Source organism: Gorilla gorilla, chromosome 10, assembly GCF_029281585.2.
Source record: "Gorilla gorilla gorilla isolate KB3781 chromosome 10, NHGRI_mGorGor1-v2.1_pri, whole genome shotgun sequence".
In the NCBI taxonomy this organism is placed as follows: domain Eukaryota; kingdom Metazoa; phylum Chordata; class Mammalia; order Primates; family Hominidae; genus Gorilla; species Gorilla gorilla.
Window position 1 is genome coordinate 25,437,201 of NC_073234.2, and position 13,583 is coordinate 25,450,783.

A 13,583-nucleotide genomic window follows, 5' to 3' on the forward strand; every position below is an offset into this window, starting at 1 on the left:
CAGGAACTTGACAAATTCAATATGTGATCTCATCTGAGATCATTCCATACATGTGGAAACTAAAGCTTGATTTAGAACAAAGCTTGGCTAAGGTTTTACAGCCGGAAAGGGTGAAGTTAGGTTTTGAACCAGGTCCAATACATGCCAGAGCCCTGTTATCTTTTCACAGAATCATAGCTGTGAGACAATGCAATGCAACAGAATATAGACTTATTATATATAATAAATAATAGATTTCAGCATGCTATCAGAACACAGAAGATGGTATGCAATGACACTTCCCATAAATGGTGACTCCACCCCAGGTATCATCTTGTTTTAAGTATACATTTTATTACTTTTCCTAATTAAATCCGTCCTCAGCAATTTTCTTGCCTTATGTATTGCTATCTCCCTCCATAGCCCCTGTTGCTGGTCTGACGTTGACTGATTTGAAGCCACTAGGCATGCCATCCCTACTTGCCTGCCTCATTCATAAACATTTCTTCTTTAAAAACCGCTTTATTGGGTATAATTGACATGTAAAAGCCGTACATACGTAATATATGCAACTTAATATTTGTAGATAAGTATACACACGTGAATAAACCATCACCACAATGTATACCATAAACATAGGCATTATCTTGAAAAGTCCTCCCACCCTCTTTATTTATTGTTATTATTTTTGTGTGATAAAAACACAACGTAAGATTTACACTCTTAGAAAATTCTAAATATACAATATAGTATTGTTGTCTATAGGCACTATGCTGTACAGTAGATCTCTAGGACTTATTTATCTTGTGTAACTGAACTTTCTACCCTTTGGCTAATACCTCCTCATTTCCCTCTCCTGTAACCCCTGGCAACCACCATTCTACTATCTGCTTCTATGAGTTTGGTTATTTGAAGTTCCTCATATAAATGGTATCATGTAGCATTTGTCCTTCTGTATCTGGCTTGTTTCACTTAGCATAACATCGTCCGTATTTATTCATGTTGCTGCAATGGCAGGACTTCTTTCTTTTTTAAGGCTAAATAATATTCCATGGCACGTACCATATGACCTAGCAATCCCATGACTGGGTATATATCCAACGAAACTGAAATTGCAATTTCAAAGAGATGCCTGAACTCCTATGTTTATTGCAGCACTGTACACAATAGCCAACACACGAAAGCAACCTCAATGTCCATTGACATGTGAATAGAATAAAAATAAAATGTGGCATATTCATTTTATTAATTTAAACTATTTGTTTCTAAGAACTTTATATTTTAGGTTGTTGGTTAGAAATGAACAAAATAAATGCTTTTATTGCTCTATGAAAGCTTGATTCCTCAGATCTAGGCCCCACTTGTGGTATATTGCACATTTGAATTTATCATAGGAGCAAAAGAAAGTTGTATATTTTGTCAGGCTATGTTTACAGGACTATGTTACAGAATTAACATTTATCTTTATTTCTTTCCTATATTCCTGTTAGAAGACAATAGGATTATAATTCAGTTGACAGAAATGTAGCTTATGGCAGTCCTTAAGTCTGTGTCTTAACTTTGGGAATTTTGGAGGCTGGTGAAGTATAAGTATAGCTTTTCCTCTGGCTCTTTTGCTAGAAGAGAAAGCAGACTTTAAGAGAAAATTATTGCAGCACTATTTACAATAGCAAAACTTTGGAACCAACCCAAATGTCCATCAATGGTAGACTGGGTAAAGAAAATGTAGCACATATACACCATGGAATACTATGCAGCCATAAAAAAGAATAAGTTCATGTCCTTTGCAGGGACATGGATGAAGCTGGAAACCATCATTCTCAGCAAACTAAGACAGGAACTGAAAACCAAACACTGCATATTCTCACTCATAAGTGGGAGTTGAACAATGAGAATACATGGACACAGGGAGGGGAACATCACACACTGGGGCCTGTTGAGGGGATGAGGGGCAAGGGTAGGGAGAGCATTAGGACAAATACCTAATGCATGAGGGGCTTAAAACCTAGATGACAGGTTGATAGGTACAGCAAACCACCATGGCACATGTATACCTATGTAACAAACCTGCAGGTTCTGCGCATGTATCCCAGGACTTAAAGTAAATAAAAAATTTAAAAAGAGAAAATTATTGATTCACATAGCTGATATGGTTTGGCTGTGGCCCCACCCGAATCTCATCTTGAATTATAGCTCCCAGAATCTCCATGTGTTGTGAGAGGTAATAGAATCATGGGGGCGAGTTTTTTCTGTGCTGTTCTCATGATAGTGAATAAGTCTCATGAGATCTGATGGTTTTATAAAGGGGAGTTCCCCTGCCACCATGCAAGACATGACTTTGCTTCTCCTTTGCCTTCCACCATGATTGTGAGGCCTCCCCAGCCATGTGGAACTGTGAGTCAATTAAACCTCTTTCCTTTATAAATTACCCAGTGTCGGGTATGTCTTTCTAAGCAGCATGAGAACAGACTAATACAGTAGACAAAAAAAAAAACTACATTTTTAATCATAAAAGGAATGGAAATTACCAAAAAATGTCTCCTAAGGGATATAAGGGCATGCTGGTTATAAGAATTCTAACAGGAATTCCAACTCACTTTTTAAAATGAGTAATTTTTAATTTTCTAGTAATGCATATTTCAGTACATGCATTTTCCCAGTATTTGAAATTGCATAGACCTCACTTAATAATAGACCAGAACTTATAAATTTAGTCTTAGGTAGTTTGTAAAAGATGTAAACTAGTATCATACGAGGTATTATAATCCTGGCAAAAAAATAAGCTTACTGTATTCCAATCACTTTCATTATAGATCATCTGTATGAGGTAACCTCTACGTAATCAGAGGGCTAAATAGGAAATTCATTCCATGGAAGCAAATCATTGTGGTTAAGGGCACAGATCATGCAATAAAACTGCCTGCCTGCCTGCCTGCCTGCCTTCCCTCCCTCCCGCCTTCCTTCTTTCCTTCCGTTTCTTTCTGTCCCTCTCTCCCTGTCTCCTCTCTCTCCCTTTCTCTTTTTCCCATCTCGCTGTCTCTCTGTGTCTCTCTTTCTCTCTCTCTCTCTCTCCCCCTCTCTCTCCTTCTTTCCCTCTCTCTCTCTCCTCTTTCCCTCTCTCCCTCTCTATCTCAGATCACTTGGTAAACACCAAGACAAAAACCTGCCAAAAGAAAAAGGAATAGCTCACCACAATTTTCTAAGAACTTGACACACATCAGGGAAGAGACTGTGCCATCTTATAAGAGTCACAATTTCCTAAGAATCTGACACAGTCAGAGGATTATGCCATCTTCCCACACTCACAGTTGGATGTGCCATATGATAACCCGAGCCAGGAAGGAGACAACAGTGAGACACAAGTTTCTGTAGAAGACAAAAGCAGAACATAAGCCAAATCATCCATGATGCTGCCTCCTGGAGTTGACTTGACCATGATGAAATGTAACCGAAATTGACAATATTCCATGACACCACCATGGCTTCTGTGCTGTGGATGGACATTGAAAAAAAATGCACAAGTCAGGAAGTTGTTTTCTTATCCTGCCTTTTCCTCTGCCTCCAAACTCTATTAAATCCAATATAAATAAAAATCTCATTAAGTGTTTACTTTTTAAAGCTTCTTCCCAGGATCAGTCATACATTCTCTTCTTTCAGCATACTTTTCATTTACCTAGACTGAAAATTTGATTCCCTAATGAAACGTGCTCTCCTAAAACTTTCCAAAGTATTGCATTTGATTGTCAGAATTGTCAGAAGGCAGGTGAGTTGTTGTGTAAACCTTAACTTTATACAATAACAATGTATCCACCTTAGAACAATTATAAATTCAAGATACGATGTATTTTTTAAATTATTCTCTTTTTTGGTTTATATTTTATTTTCTTCTTCTTGTACACTATTATTTCCCTAGATTCTCTTTTCCAGAATGATGTGTTAGATTTGGAATTCAATAATGAAAGACAAAAATAAGTATTTAAATGAAGAAGTATATATTTCCTCTGTCTCTTTTTGTTATCCTATTCAATATACAAAACCAGGCTGTGTGATCTAAATCAAGTTTCTTATCCTCTAAAGCCTAGGTTTCATATCTAAAAATTAGGAATGATATTACCAGACTTGTAAGGCTGTTGTTTGCACACAAAGGAAGAATTAAATGTGATCATTTATAGACACACCTGAGAGCACAGTATTTTATTATTAGGTACTCAATAATTTTTTTAACTTATCCTTACCTTCTCACCTCACCTCTGTAAATTTTAACAAAAGACAGGAGACCTGCATATTTACCAATTCCTTATTCTCTATATTGAGTAAGGTAGAAATTTTAGAGATCCTCTAAAAATTTTTATCCTTGCTGTCTTGCCATGTTATGGATTCCTGAATTATTTTATATTACTGGTCTTTTGCTCCATTGCCACCTTTCAGGACAGGGCTTACATCCATTATCTGAAAAGCCAGACGTATATATTAATTATCTTGATTTCTTTATATTAAATATGGACCATTTAATGCAATGTTTGAGTTAGTCTTACAAATATCTCATTTCCTCCCATGTTCACAACAGCCAAAATATGAAAACAACCTAAATGTTCATTTCATTGATGAACAAGTGGATAAAGAAAACATTGTGTGTGTATATATATATATATATATATATATACAAGAAAAAACTTTCCACAAGAACCTCCATGTCCTCATTTAGAATTTAATTTTTTACCTCACACACCTCTTTTTTTTTTTTTTTTTTACTTCCACTTGACACCTTTCTGGGGTAATAGGCATGTTGTACCTGAATTCCACTCTCCCTCAAAATATCTGTCTCAAATTTGTATATACATTAGTAGGTATCAATCAGGAAGGTCTCCCCCAACCCATTCAATAGGCCCTGCTACAAAATTTGAAAAGTTTAAAAAATTCAGAGCCCTGCTTATGTACATGGGTGTACATTTTTGCAGACAAAAATCCCCTGTGCCCTACCTACTCAGCAATCTTCCCCCTTCCTATCAATCTTCCTCTTCCCCTGAATCATTGGTCACAACTGATCTCTTTGTTTTCTTTGTCTTGGTTTTTCTCGAATGTCATATAGCTAGGATAATATGATAGCTTTTCAAACCGGCTTCTTTCACGTAGTAATATGCATTTAAGATTCCTCCATGTTTTTCATAGTTTGACAACATTTCATTTTATTGTCGAATGATACTCCATTGTATGAATGTACCACAGTTTGTTTATCCACTCATCTTTTGAAAGACATCATAATTACTTCTAATGTTTGGCAATTATGAATAAAGCTCCTGTGAAAATGTGTGTGCCAGTTTTTGTGTGTGTTTGGAGCAAGCCCCCCAAAATCCGGCCATAAACTGGCCCCAAAACTGGCCATAAACAAAATCTCTGCAGCACTGTAACATGTTCATGATGGCCCCTAACACCCATGCCGGAAGGTTGTGGGTTTACGGGAATGAGGGCAAGGAGCACCTGGCCCGCCCAGGGTGGAAAACCACTTAAAGACATTCTTAAGCCACAAATAACACCATGAGCAATTTATGCATTAAGGGCATGTTCCCGCTGCAGTTAACTAGCCCAACCTATTTCTTTAATTCGGCCCATCCCTTTGTTTCCCATAAGGGATACTTTTAGTTAATCTAATATCTACAGAAACAATGCTAATGACTGGCTTGCTGCTAATAAATACGTGGGTAAATCTCTGTTCGGGGCTCTCGGCTGTGAAGGCTGTGAGACCCCTCACTTCCCACTTCACACCTCTATGTTTCTGTGTGTGTCTTTAATTCCTCTAGCGCCTCTGGGTTAGGGTCTCCCCGACCGACCGAGCTGGTCTCAGCAGTGTGTACAGGTTTTCCACTTTCTATGGTTCCTAGATTGTATGTTAATACTATACTTACCTCTATAAGAAACTGTCAAGTTTACCGGGCCGCGAGGGTGCAGGCTGCAGCGATGGTGTGGTCCTGCGCTCCGAGAGCCACAGCAGCTCATCCGGCAGCTCCCACCCCCACAACCTGGAAGGGGCGGGACTTCCGTTTGTACCCGGCTGTGGCAATCTGTGGTGAAGTTGAAATGCTTTTCTGCTAGACTGGCAACATGTTTTGATTCTTCTCAAATAACTCGCAAGCTCTTGTGAAGCACAACGGCCTACCTTGTCCTGAAGAAAACATACTCTAAGGCCCACAGATGATTAAACACAGCCATTTATGTGACAATAGCATTTTTATTTTTCTTATCAAGATCTGGGTATTTGATCCACACAATGGTAAAGATTCCCATGTTAGCCAAGATCTAAATGATTCAAACTGATGATACTCTCTGCAGAAGAGGTAAGAACCACTGGCAGTAGGGTGGAAGGTATGTCATTACAGATGATGCTGACAGAGAAGGTCATCTGAACCTACTTTATAAGAAAGGCATGATTAAAGGAGAAAGGGGAAAGGGCATTCTAGGTTAGGAAAGATTCTGAAGAAATGTAAAATAATATGAGGGTGTGAGCTGATATATTTAAGAAATAATGAATCATATGTCGGAGTATGTATCATCTGCAGAGATGGATGAGGGAAGATGCAAGTGGAGGGGAAGGCTGGAGCTGCTGGTGGAAAGACGTTAAGTGTATTTCAAAGGCCTGATGCTGCAGGCAGTAGACAGCCTCTGTAAATCAGGTAGCTTCCTTACTCTTGCTCCTACTGATCCCTCAGTCTAAAATGCCCTCTGCACTTTCTCTTTAGAGATAGAGAGGGAAAGGGAGTCAAACACGAAATCTCCAGGAGGCCCTCCCTGGTTATTTCTTACTCCCCTGTTGATTTCCTTTAATCTGTGAAGTGTCTTCTAACTCGTGGCCTGAGGCTTCACTGACTCTGCTGACTCATTGTCTGGTGCTACTGATTGTGCTAATGGTCTTCGATATTGTGTCCAGTGCCCCCCACCATTTTGGGAAGAAATTGGCTTTAGTTTTTACTCAGATTGAAATTTTATTTAGAAACGGGAGTAGCAAGGCCAGGTGCAGTTAGTTACACCTGTAATCCCAGCACTTTGGAAGGCCAAGGTGGGAGGATTGCTTGAAGCCAGGAGGTTGAGAAATGGGAGTAGCAACCAATGTCAGTAGAAGAAACAGCATATAATAACAGGATGTGATAAATCTCAAGAAAAGTTATGCACAAATTACTGTGGCAGCAGGAACGAGTGAGCTGCCCGATGCTGTCAGTGAAGGCTCTGAGGGCTGGGAAGGATTGGCAGGGTTACAGGAGACAAACAAATGCTACAAATAACATTCCAAGTAGAAGGGGAAGTGAGGGTAGGGAAAGGAATGCAGACAAGGCTGAGCCTTGTTTGGAGAGCTAAGTTCAGTGTTGCAGATGCTCAATGTCATACCTTAGGAGGGAATTGCAAATTAAAACAACAATGAGAAACCACTGTATACTATTTGAATGACTAAAATCCAAAATACTCACAACATCCAATGCTGGCAAGGATGTGGAGCAACAGGAGCATTCATTCACCGCTGGTGAGAGGTAAAAAGGCATAGCCACTTTGGAAGGCAGTGTGGCAGTTTCTTACAGAGCTAAGTATAATATTAACATACAATCTAGCAACCATAGACGCAGGACAAGAACTCGGGCAAAGACGCCACAGCCACAAACGTTTCTGAACAGAAAATCGACATCCCAAAGATCCCGTAACATAATCTATGCTCAATCTCCATCTGTATATTAAAATCCATCCACCTACCTCCTTAGGGATTTCTTTTTTTCTTTTTTCTTTTCTTTTTTTTTTTGAGACGGAGTCTCACTCTGTCACCCAGGCTGGAGTGCAGTGGCGCAATCTCGGCTCACTGCAATCTCCGCGTCCCGGGTTCACGCCATTCTTCTGCCTCAGCCTCTCGAGTAGCTAGCTGGGACTACAGGCGCCCGCCACCACGCCTGGCTAATTTTTTTTTTTTAGTAGAGATGGGGTTTCACCGTGTTAGCCAGGATGGTCTCGATCTCCTAACCTCGTGATCCGCCCGCCTCGGCCTCCCAGCGTGCTGGGATTACAGGTGTGAGGCACCGCGCCCGGCCAATAGGGATTTCAAGCTTGTAATTTTCTTTGTTTGGTTCGCTCTGGCACTATCAATTTCTTTTCATCTCCACTTGTTCACTCACCTTCACCTCCCAACATGGTATAATATCTCCTATGTTAAAAACAAGCAAAAGCCATCTTTTGTTTACCATGCCCCCATACACACGATTCTAATTTTCTTATATTTCTTCTTAACATTTCTCTAATTTTCTTGACAACAAAAAGGTTCAAAAATCTCTCTGTGCTTACTGTTTCATCCTACTTTTCCTTTATGTTAATTAGGCTTTTTCCTTCACTATTTCTATGAAAACACTCCGGTCAAAGTCACCATAAACTCCACATGAACACATCTAATGGCTAATTCTCAGAATTCATCTCACGCACCAGATAAGCATTCAAAAAAAAAAGATTATTCCCTTTTCATAATATACATTCTTCTCTAAAATACATTGTTCCCTAGGACGCCGTTCTCTTCAATTTCCTTTTGCTTCATTCACAACCCAATCCTCCCTCAGATTTGGATTCCTCCTTAAATTAATTTAAAATGTTATTGTGTCCCAGAATTCAGTTCTTGGTCCTCTTGTTTTTTTTTTAATTCATCCTGGGATGAACTAAATTGGATAGTACCCATAGAATGGCCAGAATGGGAATTAATCTCTTGTAACCTCATGACTTAGTAGCCATACATTGATAATGTCCAAAATTATATTTCCATACCATTGCTTGATCTCCAGCACCACATATCTGACTGGATTCTTTGCATATTGACTTTGATATATTATAGGATTTTTTAACTTAACACATCAAAAAATGAGTGACTCTTCCCAATGAGTTTCTCCATCTCGATAAATGAATATTCCATACCTATGGTTCCTCCGCCAAAAACTTGGAATCACCTTTGACTCTTCTTGCTGCTCTCACGTGAATTAAACCTGTCAGAAAATATTGGTCACCTTGGAAAATATGGAAACACAGTTATTAATTATGGAAGTATCGTTGATTGAGAATACCTTAAAAGAAATGCTGAGTTAACATGATAGGAGGATTCATTCTCACTCTGTTCTTTAACAGTCTTTCCATTCTCACATCTTATGCCTATTTCAGAGGACACTTTTAAAGTGGGGCCTAAATTGGATAGTACCCAGAGAATGGCCAGAATGACAATTAATTCAGAATTATTTACCAAAAAAGAAATAGGGAAAAATGAAGATGAAAGCCAGAGTTATCAAAGACATAAGGGAAACAAAAATAAACTAAAAGCAGAAGAAAAATAAATGGCCACAAGGAGGAGACAGAGGATGGATATAGGATGGAATTTATTTTTAAATGTATTAATATAGTCACCCAATTAGGTGAGTATACCTGACCAGGATAATAAAATGTCCGAATTAAAATGAAGCACTATGAAGACAGGCTGATTGATTCAAATCCTGGATCAACACTTACTTGCCCTGTGGCTTTTGGCAAGTTACTGAGCCTCTGTGCTTTATTTTTCTTAACGGTAAATTTGTCATAAGTTTAATGCCTGCCATAAATGTAACTGATAAAAGCACATAGAAAGAGCAATAAATGGCAGCTGTCATAGTGGAAGTAAATTTGGATTATTCTGGATTATCTTAAAAAAAGGAAGAAAGCTGGGACATTGCCCAAGCACTGACAGTGAAGCTTAAACAAACCAATTCTCATGAGCACAACCAGGGTCTGCCTCCAGCCTGTCTGGAAGAACTCGATTATATCACTTTTCTTCATTTGTAGCACTTTTCATGATGTAAAATTATGTTGATCTTTGCTTTCGATGTAAAATTATGTTGATCTTTGCTTTTTATGTTTCTTTACTATCTGTGCTCCCCACCCTTTACTATAATACAAGCTCATTGCTTGTATGATTCATTAACGATTAGTCCCCAGAAAATAGAAACATGCCTGGGACTTCCACAGTGATCAGTAAACATATGAAATGGGAAAAGTTCCCTTGTCCCCCTAGCAGAGTGTGCAATGGAGGTGTGGCTCGCTTCTTCAGTGCCCCGCTACTCAGACCTCTAGGGGAGGGGCAGGCTGTGGGGCTCCGGCCCCACGGCAGTGTCTAGGAGTAAATGTTTCTATCTGAAGCCCCAGTGGGCGTGTGTTACAGGGTGCTCTTTTAGTTTAGCCGTCCATAGGTGGCTTGTGTTAGTCAGCTCAATTAGACCCCTACCTTATAGCAAGGACAGAGGCTTTCTGCATCCCAGGGTTCTTGCCTTGGTGTACCGGAAGAATCAGATCACACGTGGGCTTGGAGAATGAGTGCAAGGTTTTAGTGAAAGGAAGTAGCTCTCAGCGGATGGTGGAGCCAAAAGGGTGATGGTTTTCCCCTGGAGTCTGGCCACTCAGTGGCCCAGGCTCTCCTGTGATTGTCCCGGCCAAACTCTGCCTTGTTTCACCAGTTGGTGGCCTGCCGATATGCTCTTGACGTCCAGCCACTTGTGTCTTGTTCCATTGATGACTACTCTCAATGTCTAGCCAGTTATGTGTCTGCCTGCTAGGGTCTTGGGGGTTTTATAGGCACAGGATGGGGACATACGGGCCAGGATGGTCTTGGGAAATGCAACATCTGGGCATGAAGGCAGGAGTGCCTGTCCTCATCTAGGTCGGTGGGCAAAGGCCCTGGGGTGGAGCCCTCGCCAGGGATCCACCTTTCTCTATCCAGCACTTCTCTGCCCCACTTCTGTATCACATATGTTCTAATAAATGATTAATTAATTGCCCTTGCCATGAAATTTTGTAGTAATTTTAAAGGAAAGTGCAATGGCAAATATACTTAACATACTACGAATCCTCAAGTCAAATATACTCGATCAATTCACTTTCCCTCAATCAATCGCACTATTTCCCACAATCACACTGGGTAGATTAGATGATAGTACATTTTTGTTGTTGTTATTGTTTTGTTTTTGAGACAGAGTCTGGCTCTGTCACCCAGGCTGCACTGCAGTGGCAAGATCCACGATCTCAGCTCATTGCAACCTCTGCCTCTTGGGCTCAGGTGATCCTCCCACCTCAGCCTCCCACGTAGTGGAACTACAGGCTTGCGCCACCACACCCAGCTAATTTTTTAAACCATGGGTTTCACCATGTTGCACAAGCTGATGTCAAACTCCTGGGCTCAAGCAATCCTCCCACCTTAGCCTCCAAAAGTATTGGGATTACAGGAGTTAGCCACCATGCCCGGTGCCTGGTACTGCTTTTTACAAGAAGTATACTTATTCAAACTTCCAGGTTTTATTAAGATGTTTGCCCTGCCTGATAAACATTGCCTTCTTCTTTTTCTTCTTAGGTAATATTTACCTTTCCTTCAAATATCAATGCAAATCTTAATTAATCCAATTGATTATCATTCACTCTTATTTAACTTTTTACTTACATGTTTGGTGTGCAAATGCCTGATAAACTTTGTGATAGGACTGCAGTCTGACACATTTTTCCCTTCATTTTCACTACTGTTTGTCACAAATGTTCTGCCATAATTTTGGTCTGATAGTTATTAGTTGTTTGGTGTGTTAATTTTTAATAAAGCTCATTCCACTTTGAAATCCACGTTTAAGCTTTCTGTAAATGAAGGAGAAAATATTAACTATACTTTTCTATGACAGGAAATCTTACCCCTTTACAAATTAAATAGCATTTAGTATTTGTGTGAAAGCCTGGTAAGTCAAAGGCAAACCAACAATTGTAATGAAGAGGGCTGAGAGAGAGGACTGAATATCACTAATAGAAGCACCTGAGGCTTTAGCTTAAAGGTGCTAAGAAGTCTGTGAAAAGCTATGACCAATTGCAAAATACTTCTTTTGTTTCTGTCTGCAGTCATAACACCCACAGTAGTCAACATCTTATTGTCCTTCTCTTTTACACATCCACAGGCCATCCCTGTATATTAATCAGTCTTATCTACAATGTTATACATTCCACTAATTTCAATTCTTACTGCATGTACTCCTTGTCATTGTTATCTTAGTGTCTTTTACTCATTCTTCAGCTATACACATAGATAATAGAGTCTATGAAAGACATCAAAATGTAGTAGAAAGAATTTACAAACTGGGTAGATGCTACTAGGTGCTACTTTTTACAAGAAATACCATGATTTAAAAAGTCCCCCAAATTTCTTAAACTTCTCTTCCCATGATCAAAATCAGGATGATAATGCCCATCATACATATATGCATTCATTCATTCAACAAATACGTATTGGGTAACACAGGAAATCCTCACTTAACATCATCAATAGATTCTTAGAAGCTGCGTAGAAACAAGGTAGAACCAAACCAACCAGCATATTTCTGGTCACAAAAACATCACCTACCTTGTAAATAAAGACTCAAAACACTTCTAAGAGTAAACATTAAAACAAATGTGAACTATACATATTACGTACATTCAGAAAAGATGAATGAAAGCAAGATAATTATGTACGCAATTTTTAGTAAATCAGTGGTTGTTGGTGGTCATAGTAGTAGGTAAAATCAAGGAATAGATGTTTGCAAAGTAAAAATTGACAGAAGCACCTTCTAAACCATGCAGTTCAACAATACACAATCAGGAATAGGGCGGGCTCACCGAGCGCTTTCGAACTGCATTGCTTATTTACCTGCATTTGTATAATTATTGGCTATTTTACAAATTCTTATTTTACAATAATTTGTATTCTTTCATTCATTCATTTTCCCACATACTTATTTCAGCTCCGTGTCTCAGGTGGCCAGAGACCATTCAGGCAGCTCAGGGCCAAGGAGGGCACTGACTATGAAGAGGCCACCGACTATGAAGAGGCCACCATCCCATCGCAGGGCACACTCACACACACCCGCACTCACTCACACTGGGACCATGTAGACACACCAATTCACCTAACGTTCACATTTTGGGACGTGGGAGGAAACTGGAGGACCCAGGAAAAACCCATGCAAACACGGGGAGACCGTGCAAACTCCACACAGCGGCCCCAGCTGGGAAGCAATTTTTTTTCTCAACATCGTTATAACAAAACAATCTTACACAAAAGGATGTTACTCAAGAACCTGCTTTAACTGCATGTCAGTCACTATTTTAGAGCCATGGGACATTTTCTTCTGGGGTTAAAGGACAAAAATTTTATTATCAAAGGTAACTCTGTGTTGGATAGTGATCAGCGTTATGGAAAAGAGTGAAGCAAGGAAGAGGGACAAGAACGTGGGCTGGTGTGTAGCTGAGTGGGGAAGATGTTCTAAATGTTAAAAAAGAAAGTTCACATAGCCTAAGAATTAGTGAAGGAAGGGTTAAGAGTCCCTTTTGGCTAAAACAAAAGTTACAAGAACAGAAGCTGTGGTAGGTGAATGGTAAGTGACTGGATTTATCCAGCTTACGACTGGGAACCACTGAATATTTTAACTGAGATAAAAAACTCAGTGACAAAAATGGGTTTGGGATTTTAATTTTTTTTAATTTGTAGTACTTTTAAATAATTCAGCATTTCTTGGAAGTGAGTTTTTTTATTATTAAGAATTGGTTTTTGGTAAAAATATTTG

At 39.4% G+C, this 13,583-nt stretch overlaps 1 protein-coding gene across 3 annotated transcripts in view; it reads right to left on the bottom strand.

Annotated features, from left to right (window-relative positions):
* The window catches only part of CLEC1B (C-type lectin domain family 1 member B), a 35,819-nt gene extending 29,826 nt beyond the window's left edge, over positions 1-5,993 (bottom strand). The window contains exons 1-2 of one of the 3 annotated variants that reach the window (XM_063693812.1): positions 5,883-5,968; positions 3,170-3,345 (exon numbers count right to left, since the gene is read on the bottom strand). The gene's annotated coding sequence lies outside the window, so the exon portion shown is untranslated. Of the gene's footprint in view, positions 1-3,169; positions 3,470-5,882 lie in introns of all 3 variants that reach the window. The other 2 variants (XM_055358655.2, XM_063693811.1) reach the window with 2 other exon arrangements.
* Between the last annotated feature and the right edge of the window lie 7,590 nt (positions 5,994-13,583).